We start from the raw sequence: 14705 nt of genomic DNA on the forward strand, positions 1-14705 counted from the left end.
TCCATCACAAACGCGGATGTCGGCGTTCGCTACAGTAAAGGTAGTCACACGGTTCGCGGCGGGGCGGGGTAGGTAAATCGCCAAACTTTTACACAACGCGACGCCTCCTGGACATTTAAAGTCATGTGGTCCGGGCACTTGGGAGTCTCCGTCGTTAAGCATCTGCCTTCGGCCCGGGACCTGACCGTGGGGTCCTGGGATCGAGTCCTGCATTGGGCTCCCTGCTCCGTGGGGAGCCTGCTTCTCCCCCTGCTTGTGCTCCCTCTCTGACAAATAAATACATGGAATATTTTAAAAAATTAAAAATTTAAAAAATGAAGCCCCGTGGTAGAAGGACCTCACAGGAAAAGGTAAGAGAGAGGCAGCAACCACGATTCTGGTGATGCTTATGTGCACACGCGCACACGCACCTGCGCACACGCCCACGTCCACACCGCGCACAAGTACACCCGCCCGTCATATACACACGCGCACACGCACCTGCGCACACGCCCGTCATATACACACGCGCACACGCACCTGCGCACACGCCCACGTCCACACCGCGCACAAGTACACCCGCCCGTCATATACACACGCGCACACGCACCTGCGCACACGCCCGTCATATACACACGCACACACGCACCTGCGCACACGCCCGTCATATACACACGCGCACACGCACCTGCGCACACGCACCTGCGCACACGCCCACGTCCACACCGCGCACAAGTACACCCAACCGTAGGCGTGCACACACACACGCACTCGCACACACCGTGCACACACACGTGTGCACACACTGCACACCCGCCCCCACACGTGCATGCACACACACACGTGTGCACACATGAATACACCCACACGTAGGCAAGCACACACTCACACACATTTATGCTCGCATACGCACATGGGAGAAAAGCGCAAAGATGTGCACCCACATGCCGACCCAGGTGGTCGCGGGTGTAGAACTGATTCCACTTTGTCACTTCCCGACCCCTCTGCTCCATGAACGCGGAGTCCCTCCTGACCACGAGGTACTAGAACTTTGCGCCTTTCTGATGTGTCCATAAGACAGCTGCGCCGCTCCCTCCGGGGCCTCTTACCTGTTGGGGGGGCGGTGACGCCCGACCCACCTGCCCCCGGGGTCTCTGAGGGTCCCACCGGAGCATTGCTGGGACCGCAGTGGCCTTGGAGGCCACCCGCTGCCCCTTCCCACCACGGGAACTGAGACTCAACCTTCAGAACCCTGTGCTGGGACCTCATCCCCACCCCGCGGGAACACCTATCCGGGAGCACCGGGGGAGAGGAACCCACTCCCAGGGCCGCCGGGCCAGGTCACAGGACTCTCCGGGACCCCAAAGCTGCAGGGGTCTCACCAGAAAGCTGCTGGTGGAGGAGGAAGCCGAGCCCGCCCCCCACACTTTCCTGGTCTGCTCAGCACCCCCTGCCCGTCCCTGACGTTTCTCCCATCAGTCTGAGGCGGGACATGGTAGGGGAGACTGGCCACGTGGGGTCCTCAGCCCATAGCAGGAGCTAGAAGCCCCGCCGGGAAGAAGCCTCAAAGGAGTGCGGCAACTAGAGAAGAGCCTGGGGTCTGCCAGCACTCACTCCGCGGGGGCCGGGAAGGGGCAGGGGTCCCAGCAGGGAGGGCTCCCCGAGGCCACAGGGAGGGGGGAAGGGTGAGGAGGAGGGGTGATGGTGTGCGAGGCTGTGACGTTCAGTCAGAGGACTGGGGCTGTGCCGCTAGCTGGGGCCACACGGAGGTCACAAGTGACCTGAGGAGGGGGAGCCCAGCTCGAGCGGAGGGGTTCGTGGGCAAGCGGCTGCAGCCTGCTCCCCCCCCCCCCAGAGCTCTAGCCTCGCACCTGCACGGCGCTCTGCATGGACAGGCCCTTGGGCCCCACCGGACGCGGGCCTGGAAGGGAGGGGAGCAGGCCGACCAGAACCCCAAGGTCACCGGGGCCGAGTGTGGCAGACGCTGGCGCCCCACTGAGCAGAGGCAACCGTGGGGCGACTCCAGGCTAGATAAATAGGAGAAGGCATGAAGAGACACGGGAAGGCACTGCACATCCGTTGGTCTGGGGGGGGGGGGGCTCAGCAGGGGACCTGGGGTGGCACAAGGGCCGGCTGCAGAGGGGCTAACGCAGAGGGCCAGGTCGAGGCGCCCCAGGAGAGCTGCAGCCCAGCCCCCAGGTCCTCCTGGCCTGTCCTTAGACCCCAAGATTAGAGCCTGGTCAGCGTGTGCCCCCCTCCCCCAGCAGGATTGGTGCTCTGTGGCCCTGCCTGTCCTACCCGTGGGATGTAGGAATGGCCTCTGTGCTCTCAGCCCTGACGCACGTGGTCACAGAGACCGCCCACCTGGGCAACCCCTGGGCTCTTGGACCCCCACAGCCGCCCGGTCAGGACTCCCTCCCTCGGCTCTGCCACCCGGAGACCATCTTCCCCCTGCAGGCTGCCCCAACCCGTCACTCATGAACTTGGCACAAGGTTGTGTCCCCGGTTGTGTCCCCTGGGCCAGGAGTACCACACGGGGGAGACCACGCAGACCTCCAGCAGCAGGCCAGGGCAGCGCCCGGTGTGGGCTCCCTGCAAGGGAACGGCGCCAGGCTTGAGGGTGTCCTGGAAGGAGAGAGGAGCTGGCAGGTAGGGGAGCGGGTGCCGGTGGGGACTGGGGGAGTGCGTGAGACTTGCCGGCCTCCACATCTCGTTCTGCGACTGAGGAAAGGATGATTGCATGTCTGTGATTCCCCAAAATTGTACACGCACGTAGATACATTTTTCTGGGGAGGGAACAGGACTCCCCATGACCTCCCGCAGGAGCAACATCTCCAAGGTGGAGAAGGGGCCCGTGACCCTGCGGGGGCCCAAACCCAGTCCTGGCCCCTGGGACGGGCCTGCTTCCCCCGGGAGGGGAGGAGTCCTCTGCGGGTAAAGGACGAGCGAGCCGGTGGGCCCAGGACAGGCAGCGACACACATCTGGCCCCGCCCCCTCCAGTCTCCAGGGTAGCCCCATTTTACAGATGCAGGAACTGAGGCCTGGACAGGGTGGTGGGGTGAATGGTGGCCCCACAAGCTGCACCTCCTGGAGCCTGTGAACGTGACCTTATCGGGAATAGGTCTTCGCGGATGTAACTATGAGGAGGTCGCGAGATGAGGTCATCCCAGATTAGGGTGGGCCCAAGGACAAGAAGCCCTACAAGAGACGGAAGACGAGAGGCCGTGTGAGGCTGGAGCCGACCAGAGGGGCGGCCACAGCCCAGGAGCCCCGGGGCCACCAGGCTGGGAGAGGCAGGAAGGAGCCTCCGCCAGCGTCCCCAGGGGAAACTCGGCCCTGTGACGCCTGGGCTTGGGACCTGTGGCCTCCAGAACGGGGAAGGAATACGTTTCTGTTTTCAGCCTCCCAGCCTGTGGTCCTTTGTGACAGCAGCCACAGGAACCCTGTCCGGAGACCAAACAGGGGTTCAGCCACGTGGGAGGGATGCCCGAGTCCCAGGCCCACACAGCCCCGCGCCACCCCAGACCCAGAGCTCCAGAAGAGCAGAAGCGGGCCCCTTCCTGCCTGGATCCCAGGTTCCCAGCACAGCCCGGCATCAGCCCACGCCCTGCTAGCGGCGTGTCCCGGGACCGCCCAGCCCGCCGCATGTCTCTGGTTCAGTCCTCGTCCCTCGGGCAGGCAGCAGGCCAGGGGATGCTGTGTTCAGCCTACAAGGACCCGGGGACGCAACCGGGCCCGGGCTCAGCGGGATGCGAAATGGCAGCGGCTACTGGGCCACAGGCAACACCGGGGGAAAGGGGTCAGGAGCAGGACGCTTGGGGAGCCAAGAATGGGACGGGCCAGGCCCACAGCCACCAGGCCTCCTCCAGGGCCCACCGCTCCGTCCTGCCCCCTGTGCGACCTTCCCAGTCGGGCCTGCCTCTGGGGCTGTGTTCTCCATGTCCACAGAAAGTCCAGATTGGGGCCTGGGCACGTGACCAAAAAACAGTCCCCATCCCGGTCCACTGTGAGCCCATCCTGTGCTTGCTGTCTCGCTCACAAAGGTGAGCAGACCCCTACCCTGTGGCTCCAGGGAGGCCTGAGCAGGCACGTTGATGCCCCTTGGGCAGAAGGCCCCCCCAAAAGGGCACCAAGGCCAAGCACCTCCCACCAGTCATCCCCAGGGCTCCCTTGGAGCCTAACACGGTGCTGGTCCGCACCTGGGCCAGAGACAGCCAGGCTGCATATCCAGACCTCCCCAAATCCCTTCTCGCCTCCTCCAAACAGCACTACGGCATCTGGGGGCTGATACGGTCCGTGGGAGAGGGCTCTGTGGGCCACCTCCCCGAGGAGAAGCACCGAGCCCACTCCAGCCCCCGCTGTGCAGCACCCAGGGGCCCTGGACAAGATGGACGGGCAGGGCAGGGGCTGCCAGACGCCTGGAGAAGCATCAGGCAGCAAGCTGGCCAGCCCCGCGTCCCACCGAGGCAACCATGACTCACTGGGCTGCCTCCTCCACACTGCCCACCTTTGCCCTGCGGCATCTGGTCCTGTCATCTGTCCCTATCCCTGCCCACCTGCACAGCTTCCCAGAGCCCCAGCAGCCTCCTGGCCTCTGGGCCTTCCTGCTTCTCTCCATCTTCCAGTCTGGGGGGCCAGTCCTGCTTTTCCCCACCTCAGGGCCTTTACACAGGCTGGGTCTTCTTCCCAGAGCCCTTCTCGCTTTCCCTGGATAAACTCAGCCTGTCCTTTCCAGCCCCCTCCTAGACAAGTTCCCTCGGCCCCTGGAACTCAAAATGCAAGTCAGGATTTTGTCCACTGCTGCCTTTCCTCCAAGAGGGTAGGCCATGCGTCTTTAGGGGACGGTCTTCTCTCCCCAGCAGGTGCAGGTCAAGACACATAGCAGGTCATCAACAAGCACAGGTTCCCCAGAGGAAGAGCCGCAGCAACTACGTTCAGCAAGACTTCCTCCGCGCCCCAACAGCCCTGCAGATGGTCTCGTTTCTCGCTTCTCCCCTCCTTTCACAGTTGAGAAGACGGTGCAGAGAGAAGGGGACTCACCCTAGGGACCGGAGGCTCATTCATAGGGGGACATTTTGGACCGCCCGACCACAGACGCTCCCAGCAGCCTGCATACCACCGGGTCTGTCCCTACCCTGCCCTGCCCCCAGGGATGGGTCGGACCCCAGCTTGGACGAGATCGGGCGCGTTCAGGGTGGTATGGCCGTAGACGGACCCCAGCTTGGAAAGCACTCTGTGACCAGTGGGGAGCGGACTTCTTCCACGCAGGACTTCTCAGAGCCTTCGCTGCTCTGCACCCTGGCCCTCTGGGAAAATGAGCAGAATCTCCCAGACGTGTTTGGCCATCAGCGGCACTGTAGGGGGCAAGGGGCTGTGGCTTCTATGGAAGTCTCAGTCCTTAAGGGCCAAGGGAGGGGGATGTCTGGGCTTTGCGGGTACCCAGAACTGCCTTCAAATCCCTCTCTGTTCCCTTCTAGCTGGGGGTCCTCTCTGAACCTCAGCTTTCCCCTCTGTCACATGCAGAGTGGAGACCCCAGGTCTCATGCCAGAAGGACTCTTGTAAGCCCCTGGGTCCCACAGAGCCCCGGGGAGGGGTGGGGTGGAAGCAGCTTTGACAGGCGGGGCTGGAGAGAGCCGGTAGCCTGGGCCTCCCCCTTCCTCCAGGGTCAGCCACGCGGCATCCGGCGCATCTTCCACAGTAAACCCTTTCCACTGCAGGTTTAAGGATGAGTTTTGCCGCCCCGTGTGAAGGATTTGGTAACGCTTCGTCACGAGTCCCCCACCATCCCTGCCAAGCTGGGCCCGCCGGGACCAAGAACTAGGAGGGGCTGTGTCATCTGTCTCCCCCTCCTGGAACCCCAAGCACCGAGGCCCCGGGGAGTGCCCACAGGTGTAGAGAAGACTAGACCGTTTTCCTGTCCTCCCCGGCTCTCCAACCACAGGCAGGGCCCCTCCTCTGTCCCGGGGGAGCCCCGCACACAGAGCCGGACAGAGGGCCGGCCCCCAGCCGGCTCCTGGAGGGCCATGACCTGTGTCTCAGGCCCTCAGGGTCACAGGCCTGGGGCTCCTCCTTCCCTGGCCGGCCCTCTCGGGAGGCCGCAGCAGCCGCTGCTGGGATATTTATGTTCCAGAGGAAGGGCAGCCCCCGCACTTAGTCCACGCAGAGCTTCCGGGCCAGGGGGCCATGGGGCCAGGGCAGGACCAGAGCGCTCTGGAGGCCTCCCAGTCACGCAAGGAAGGCCTCCGGCCAAACGCCAACCCTGGGAACACTCCGTCCCCTCCTCCCTCCCCACGTCCGGGGGTCAGCGGTCACATTATTAATAGCAGCCCCTGAGGAGAGGCCTCACCCCGGACGGTCATCGCTCTCCCTACAAGCACAGCCAATGGCCTGGCGGCGTCCCTGGGAGGGAGTCAGGGAGCCCCTGGGAAGGACAGCCGGTGGGGCAGGAGGGGGCTGGGGGGCATCACCACCCCGCTTGGATCCTTCATGGACGTACCGACAGAGAAAAGTAGTTTGAAAACCACATGTTCTCTCTGCCGTCAACGGCAAGACACAGCATCGGCCCATGACGGCTCTCGGTGGCAAAGAGAAAGCGTACTGACCTTGAACGTGGACAGAGCTGTGTGCCCACGCGCCCCATCCGCAGGATGACGGGGAACCTGTCTGCACCGCAAGGAGTAGCCAATTTTAAGGCCATCAGGGCCCATTAATACCCAGGGGAAAATCTGGAAAATCTGGAACCTCCCCCCGACTTTGCATCCAAGCCTCCTGACAGGCGGCCGGCCTAGCCACCCGCAGCTCAAAGCCTCACAACTCTGCCATGTTCAGGAAATAGGAAACATAAAATCATTCTCGTCTGCAGAAATGCAAAAAACTCTGCCCCCCGCGTGGGCTGTGTGTGAGATCGGGGCTGCTGTGCGTGGCGCGGTTTGAAGCGCATGTGCTGTGCACCGGCACTCCTGCACAGACCAGGAGCTGCGGACGGACTGGGGCGACGAGTGCCCGGTGCCGCGCCGGTCAGGCACCTTCCCGGAACCCCACAAACCCACCAGCCCGTGGCGCCTGCCAGCATCTCCCCGTGCTTCTTGGGGCTCAGGAGCCTGGACTGCAGACCCCACCGCCTGCCCCTCTGGGGTCCCGCCTTCAGACATCCTGTGAATGCCCGGAGCCTCGGTTTCTCCATCTGGGAAATGGGAGGATAGCCAGCGCCCCCTGAGCCTTCCCTGGACCAAGCCCCGAGCTCAGGTCCTGTTGAAACTGAGGCACCCGAGGGCTAGGGGACTCTCCCAGGGCCGCAGTGAGCCAGGGTGAGCTAAGGAAGCCGGCTGTGCTCCCGGGGCTGAGGCTTAGGGAAGGTCGGCGGCCAGGCTGGTTCGCTGCACCCGCCGCCTGGACGCTGAGCGGTGCGGGCCCGCCCCCTGGTGGACGCGCCTGGAACTGCCCCGCCAGGCGTCCCTGCCGCGGTCCGCAAAGTGCAGGGGGAGGGCAGGAACCCACGGCCCCAGGGACAGCCCACCTGCCACTCCTAGGCCAGCAGGACAGGAGCCAGAGGACGGGGGCATCCACAGGCCATGGCCTACCCGATTCCAAAGGCTCCTGGTCTGTTCGGTGGCCATCAGCGGTGGCCTTGAAACGGCCCCTCTGGATCCCAGCAGTCAAGCCAAAAGGCTCATGATGGCCCCAGCTGGGTCCTGGGTCACCGAGGCCTTCCGCTCCAAAAGGCAATGAGTCCTCAGGGCCTGTCGCTCTTCCTGGGAATGTCACTGCTCTCCCCTCCCGGCGGAGAGCCTCCCAGGAACCTGGAGAGGCCTTTGGGGCCAGCTGGACAGTAGGCAGAGGAGGGGAGGGGACCAGGGGGCCAAGCTCCCCCAGCACCACCCCGTGCAGGTCCCAGGGGCTGCCAGCAAGATGCGTGTCCCAGAGCGAGTCCCCGAGTCATGCTGTAGCCCTAATCCCACCACCAAACCCCGGATCCTGCGGGACCGTGCCGGGTCGTAGGCGTTCCCACTCTGCTCCCATCTCTGGCCCTGCGCGTGCTTGGGGACCAGGAACTCTGGGCCGGGAGAGCCGGCAGACCTGGGCCGTCACACGGCTAGGTTTCCGGGGGAGGGAAAAGTCCGCATGTAGACTTGCTACCTGAGTCCAGGATTCTCCAGATCCCACCCAGAGACTTGGTTGAGATCAGGAAAGTTCAAGGTCTCCGAAGCCACTGGGCCTGGACATGAGTATCGGAGGCCGAGCCGAACAGGTTTTCTGCTCTGAATAATGGGGAGCACGGTCTGAAGCTTGCTGAGAGAGCGGTCCCGGACCGGACCGGACCGGACCAGACCGTCCCCAGCTGGGTCTGCAGAGCCCAGCTCTCAAAGCGCCGGCAAACCTGGTCTTTGCCGCCAGGAGACGCTCTCCGTCCGTCCGTACAGGTGGCCTTGCTCCTCCCCCCGCTGTTTCCCCCCTTCCCTGCATTCTCTTCTCCCTTGCACAGACGCTGCTCCCAGCCTGTCTCCTATTATCACAAGCTCCAAGCCCACCAGCGGGGGGAGGGGAGCGGGGGTGGGGAGGTGGTATCACACAATTTTGTTTCACGCAGAATTTCCCAAACAAGCTGCTTCTCCACAGGGACAGCTAGTGGTCTCCTGGAGCACCCTGTAGGAAAGGCCTCATGGACAAATGACTAAAGTCCCTTCCCCGTTACCAGGGTTGCAGGACCAAGCAAATAAAGCTTCTTCAGGACCCTCTGCTGAGTTTAAATTTCAGAAGACCAATGGATAGCTTTTAGCCTAAGTATATCCCACAAAATATTCGGGACATACCTACACGGAAGCATCGCTGTTTGATAAAATCCTTTTTTTTTTTTTTAATTTTATTTATTTATTTGACAGACAGAGATCACAAGCAGGCAGAGAGGCAGGCAGAGAGAGAGGAGGAAGCAGGCTCCCTGCAGAGCAGAGAGCCCGATGCGGGACTCGATCCCAGGACCCCGGGATCATGACCTGAGCCGAAGGCAGCGGCTCAACCCACTGAGCCACCCAGGCGCCCCTGTTTGATAAAATCCTGTATTTTTATCCAGCAACTTCACAGGACACTCGGAGAAGGGTCCACATGGGCATGGGGCTTTACCAGGGCTGGAGGGGAACCCACACTCCCACCCACTTACACCATCTGGGGGTCTGGGGCTGGGTCCTCACCCCAAACACGAGCAACAACCCACCGGGAGCCCTCGGGCAAGTGCCTCCCCTCTATTTCACCATGTGCAAAATGGACAGGTCAGCAAGGTGAGTTCACCTTCTCTTACTTCTGGATTTCATGTGGGGCCCTTAGGGATGGCCCCTGGGGAGGGTCCAGTGGGTTCAGTCCCTGGTGAACTCAGGGGGAGTGAACAGCAAATTGCCCCCACCCCCCCTTTGGGTGACGACTCCGCTGGCCCAGCCAGCCTCCCTCCAGGACACCAGGCAGGTGACCCTCCCTTTGGCCCAAAGCAACTCACTACCCCAGGAGCGCTCTCCCCGCCAGTGCGTTGCTCTGTGGAGCAGAGCGGACAGGCCAGGACCGGGGCTGAAGGCAGGGTTCTCGCAGCAGTGACCCCAAGGCTGACCACGCCTTTATTCCGCGTACACTACGGGATGACCTTCGGTTCAACAGCAAAGGAGGCACTTTGGCCTTGAGTCCTGGACACCCCTGCAGCAGCCTCTAAATGCAGCCAACAAACCGGGGTCCTGGGACGGAGCTGCTGCCCCCTGGGTCCTTCCCGCCTGGTCCTCCCAACCCCACGAAGACCTGATTCTACAAACCTTCCCGTACTTGTCACTCTTGCTGAGTCCCCTGGAAGACGTGGTGTCTCCCACCCTCCACCCGAAGCAGACAGGCTGCTCATATGGAGAAGCAGATGTGCCTGGTGAATGCAGATTCCTGGGCCTGCCCAGTCCTTTGATTCAGACCAGGGAGGTAGTCCCAGGAACCTGCATTTTGACCCCAGGTGGTTCGGATACACTCTAAAGCTTGCGAGACCCAGCCTGGGGTTGAGGAGCCCACTGGCCCTTGGCTCTAAGCCCACATGGACCAGGAGCTTGTAAACCCAAGAGAAGGAGGCCCCACGTGGCCTGGAGATGGGCAGGAGCCAGGAGTGGGGACCCAGCTGCCTCCAGGGGAGACTCCTGTGTGTCCAGACCTGAGCGGCCAGGAGGGCGGAGGCAGAGAGCTGGGTCCGGAAGCAACTGTGCAGCCCGAGAGTCAGACACAGGCAGACGAGCCAGAACACAGCCGCCCTCCCGCTCACACTCAGTGCGACCCGCCCAAAATACCCAGTGCCTTTGGCCTGGACATCTTCAGCTACAAAACAGGGGTGCCGATGGCCTCTTGCACATGGGAGTTGGGGAGCTGGAGGGTCCTTCTTATGCCCAGGTCACACAGCTCACCCAGGCGCCTTGAGGGAGGTGCCTCTCTGCTGAGGGCCCTGGTCACCGAGCTCTTCTGCCCGAAGCTGCTGAGCTGCCAAAGTGGGCGGAGTCCTTCCTCCACCCTCCGGGGGCTCTGCGTCTGTAACAAGGGGCTCGCCCCAACTTAACAGCGGGCAGGCGCGGGGAAGCTGGCCTCTGGCCTGCAGGGTCGGCCCCACCCCCACCCCCGCACCCCCGACCTCACCCGCGGACCCACCACCACCCCTCTGCAGCCTTAGGCCAGGGCTCCAGACTGAGAGCCTCGGGGAAACGTAAGAACTTCCTGAACCAGCAATGTTTCGCTTTTTCTAACAATTAGACCTTTTCTGAGTTTTCCGGTGCAGTTTGGGGGGCGGGCATCCAGACCAGCAGAGAAGTGCCACCCCCGGCCCCGGCCCACAGCCCCCGAGCCAGCCCCTGCCTGGGGGCGCTCCCGCGGGAGACACACCCACGTGCACAGACGCAGGCCTGTGGGCGTACAGGGGCACCTGCATGCAGAGTGAGCGCGCACACCTGCGCACGGGAGCACGCACACCTGCGCACGGGAGCACGCGCGTGCTCGCTCACCGCGCACACGTGCACCACATATGCACACTCACTGCACACGTGCTCACACTCGCTCACCGCGCACCACATATGCACACTCACTGCACACGTGCTCACACTCGCTCACCGCGCACACGTGCACCCCCACGTTTGCACTCGCACGTGCGCACGCGGGTTCACTGACCGCACACGTGCGCACACACCCCGCACGTGTACGCGCCCGAGCCGCGGGGCAGGAGCCTGGGGGACAGGGAGGCAGGGAGCACCGGGCTTGAATCTTCAAGCCCCGAGAAAAGGGCAGTTACGAGACCAGGAGGCCCGTGGTGCGCAGACCGCCGGCTCCGAGGCTGGAACCCGCCGTCCCCGGCCGGCGCACAGCGGCCATGGAGCATGCGCTAAGCCTTGCAAAGAGGGCTCCGAGCATGCGCAGGCCGCAGGCCCGCTCCCTCCCCCCCCGCCTCCAGAACCCACAGTTCCAAGCGCAGGGCTGCGTCCGGAAGTCCGTGGAGCTGATCTCCGTTCCTCGTCCTCTGATTCGCTCCACACCACGGCCATTTCCGCAGGAAGTTCCGCGTCTCTGCCCGACCATCCGCGAGGCGTGTCGCTGCCGGAAGCGCGCGCGGGCGCTGTTTTGTTTCCGGGGGAATCTCGTTTTCTGGAGGACGCTGGGGACGTCCGCGTGTCCCTCCCAGCCTCTGATTGGCTGGTTTTATGAATACATTAGGGCCGGGAATGGCGAGTTTTTCCACGCGCGGTAGCGACCGCGGGGATGTGGGCGATAGCGTGCGAACCGTGGCGGCTCCGCGCCGCGGGCAGGTGTCTGGAGGGGTGCATCCTGCCGGCAGGCCCACCCCCGCGCCCACCGCAGTCGCCGCAAGCGAAAGGCATCCGGGGGCTCGCAGTATAAATGGCGGGCGCGCCGGAGCCTGGAGCGTGTTGTATGAAAGGAGAGAAGGTTAGCACTCCCCTTGACAAGGATGGAAGGGGCCCTCGGGCCTGACAACACGCATACGGTTAAGGCATTGCCACCTACTTCGTGGCATCTAACCAACGTTTTTGGGGCCCCCTGTGCGGGGGGGCGGGGCCGGCAGGAAGGACGGGGGTCCCGGGGAGGGGGGTGGGCGGGGGTCCCGGGGAGGGGGGGGGGCGGGGGTCCCGGGGGGGGGGGTGGGCGGGGTCGAACGGCGGGACCCGCCGGGGTGGGGCCGGGGCCGCCGCGACCCGCGGCCGCCCGCGCCCCTCCCTCCCGCCCCCGCGCCCCTGCCGCCGAGCGCACGCTGGCCGGTCTCCCCCCACCGAGGCCCCCTGAGGCCCCGCTGGTCGCGCCGCGGGCTGGGAGCACGAGGGCGTCCCCGACCCAGCGCCCCGCAGCTGCCTCGCAGGGAGCCCCGGCGACGGTCCCCGCGCTGGCCGGTCAGCCGAGCACGGGCGGCCGCTGTCCTGGGGCAGGAGCTACGACCTTCGCGGCGCGTCTGGGAGTCGGCGGGGTGCGAAGCGCGGGTCCTCCCGGGGCCCACGCAGCCCCCGCGCCCGGGCTGCCCGCTCTGCCCCGCCTGCGCCCCGGCAGGGTCAGGCGCCAGCGGCCCTTCCCCGGGGCCGCGCCCGCCCTCCCCCTGCGGGCCCTGCCCGAGCCCCGGCGAGGCCCTCGCGCACGTGCCGGCCCAGGGCGTCACAGTCGCGGGGCCGCCGCCGCCCGCTCGGAGCAGGACCCGCGGGCCGCTAGCTCGCGGCGTGAGGGAGGGACGCAGTGACCTTCCCAGGGCAGCCGCACGGGGCCTTGTCCCCGCCGGCCCTCCCCGCGGCAGGGCTTAGGGGTCCCCGGTTCGCGGCCGCGGCTGGACAGGCGGGAGGCACCACCCGCCCCACGTTCGCTGGGAAAAGCCGGGACCGGCCTGCAGCCCCCCAGTTCCCGCCGACGGGGCCCCGGGGTCGCCCTGGTCCGCAGCCCCGCCCTGGGAGCCGGCGGGACACGTTTCCCGCCGCGCCTCGGGAAGGAACCGGCCAGCGCGCCCGCAGGTTCTAGAGCTCAGCGGCGGGGCCTGGCGGGGGCCCCTGTGGCCCCCGGCCCGGGACGGACGCACAGGCGCGTGCCTGGGGTCGCGGGTGCGCGTGCCTGGGGTCGCGGGTGCGCGTGCCCACGCATGTGTGAACATGCACGTGCGCGCGTCCGCGGACACGGAGACCCCAGGAGAACCGGGGCGTCGGGGCGTCGGATACCGACTGAAGGACGGAGGCGTGACGGCGGCTCGGGCGAAGCTCGGGGGAAACTTGGATGGTGACGTGTCGGGAATCGCCACCACCGCGGCAGGACACGCGACCAGGTGAGGGGCCGGGGGCTGCCAGCAGAGCCAGCGACTTGCTTTTAAAGATTTTATTTACTAGAGCTGAGCGCGAGCAGGGAGCGCAGAGCGGGAGCACGAGCAGAGCCGCACCGAGCAGGACGCGGTGTGGACTGGATCCCAGAGCCCCGCACGGTGAGCGGAGCCCGCGGGCGCCCCAGCGCGACTCGACCTCGGCGTTGGGAGTCGAGTTTACTTGAGCTTCAAGGGGCGCCGGGTGGCTCCTTGCTCGCCTTCGGCTCAGGCCATGATCTCGGGGTGGGGACTGAGCCCCACAGGCATGGGACTCCCCGCGGGCGTGGGAGTCTCTGCCTGCGGACGCGCTCGCTCTTTCTCTAAGCAAATCTTTTTAAAAACAATTTTTTTAAGTGACCGGCAGAGACCGCAAGACTGTTACACGAGCTCACACCGGCGCTCGCTGGAGCTCCTCCCTTTGATGATCACAGCGCAGACAATCGCCCAAAACGCCGGCGGTGGCGGCCCGGGGCTGTGCGATCCTCCCTGCCTGTGTCACACCGTCAACGACCAGCACAAGCAGTGACTGTCACAGGAAGAAACGGTGTTTTCCGTAACCCCGAGCTTTCCCAGGCGGTGAGCTGCCCTCCCCTGACCTCAGAAACAGCCGCACATTCAACATTCAGAAAAGTGAGAAAGTCTTATTGCACAAAATTACAAGACATGAAAATTTTATTTTTAAAAGAGAGAATGTATTTGTACACAAATCTACAACAGAGAATTCAAACGTAGAAAAAATAAACTATATCCAACGGCACAGCGCTCGGCGTCCACACGCTCTGCTCCTAGGGGTGGGCCTAACCCCTTCGGGCTTCCTACAAAACACGTGACAACGAGCCCCCCGGCCCCCGCGCTGACCGTCTGTCACTGCCGCGCGGCAGCCCACCTGCGGTCCGCCTCGGGAGAGGCCGCAAGACAGAAGGAAGCTGGGTCCCCCACGCCTTCTACTGGAATGCTCAGCACCGCCCCGGACAGCGGCTCCTGGAGCGGGTCCCGGAAGCCCGCCGAGGGCAGCCCCCAGACCCCTTCCCAGGACACAGGGCTCAGGAAAGGCAGGGCAGGCGCAGCTCCGTCTACAGACCCCACACAGGCAGGGCCGAGCCTCAGCCACCAGGTGCTGGCAGAAGAGGGGGCTGGGACACGGTCTGGGCCCAGGCCTGGTGATCCCAGCACCACTCCTGCTCTCCCTTCACCGTCGCCAGCAGCCACACCGCTGCAGGTTCCCACGACACATGTCAGACTGGGCAGCACCCAAGTGCTGGCCCCAAGGCCCCTAGCGAGCCTGCAGGTCCCCAGACGGGCACTGGGGCCGAACCGGGGCCTCCCGCAGCCCACACCGGGCCGCAGCAGCGCTGGGCAGGACAGGGCCGGGGGGCTGGCTCCTCTCCAGC

The sequence above is a fragment of the Enhydra lutris genome, unplaced genomic scaffold (assembly GCF_002288905.1).
Source record: "Enhydra lutris kenyoni isolate GAN:26980312 unplaced genomic scaffold, ASM228890v2 scaffoldscaffold13, whole genome shotgun sequence".
Lineage (NCBI taxonomy): Eukaryota > Metazoa > Chordata > Mammalia > Carnivora > Mustelidae > Enhydra > Enhydra lutris.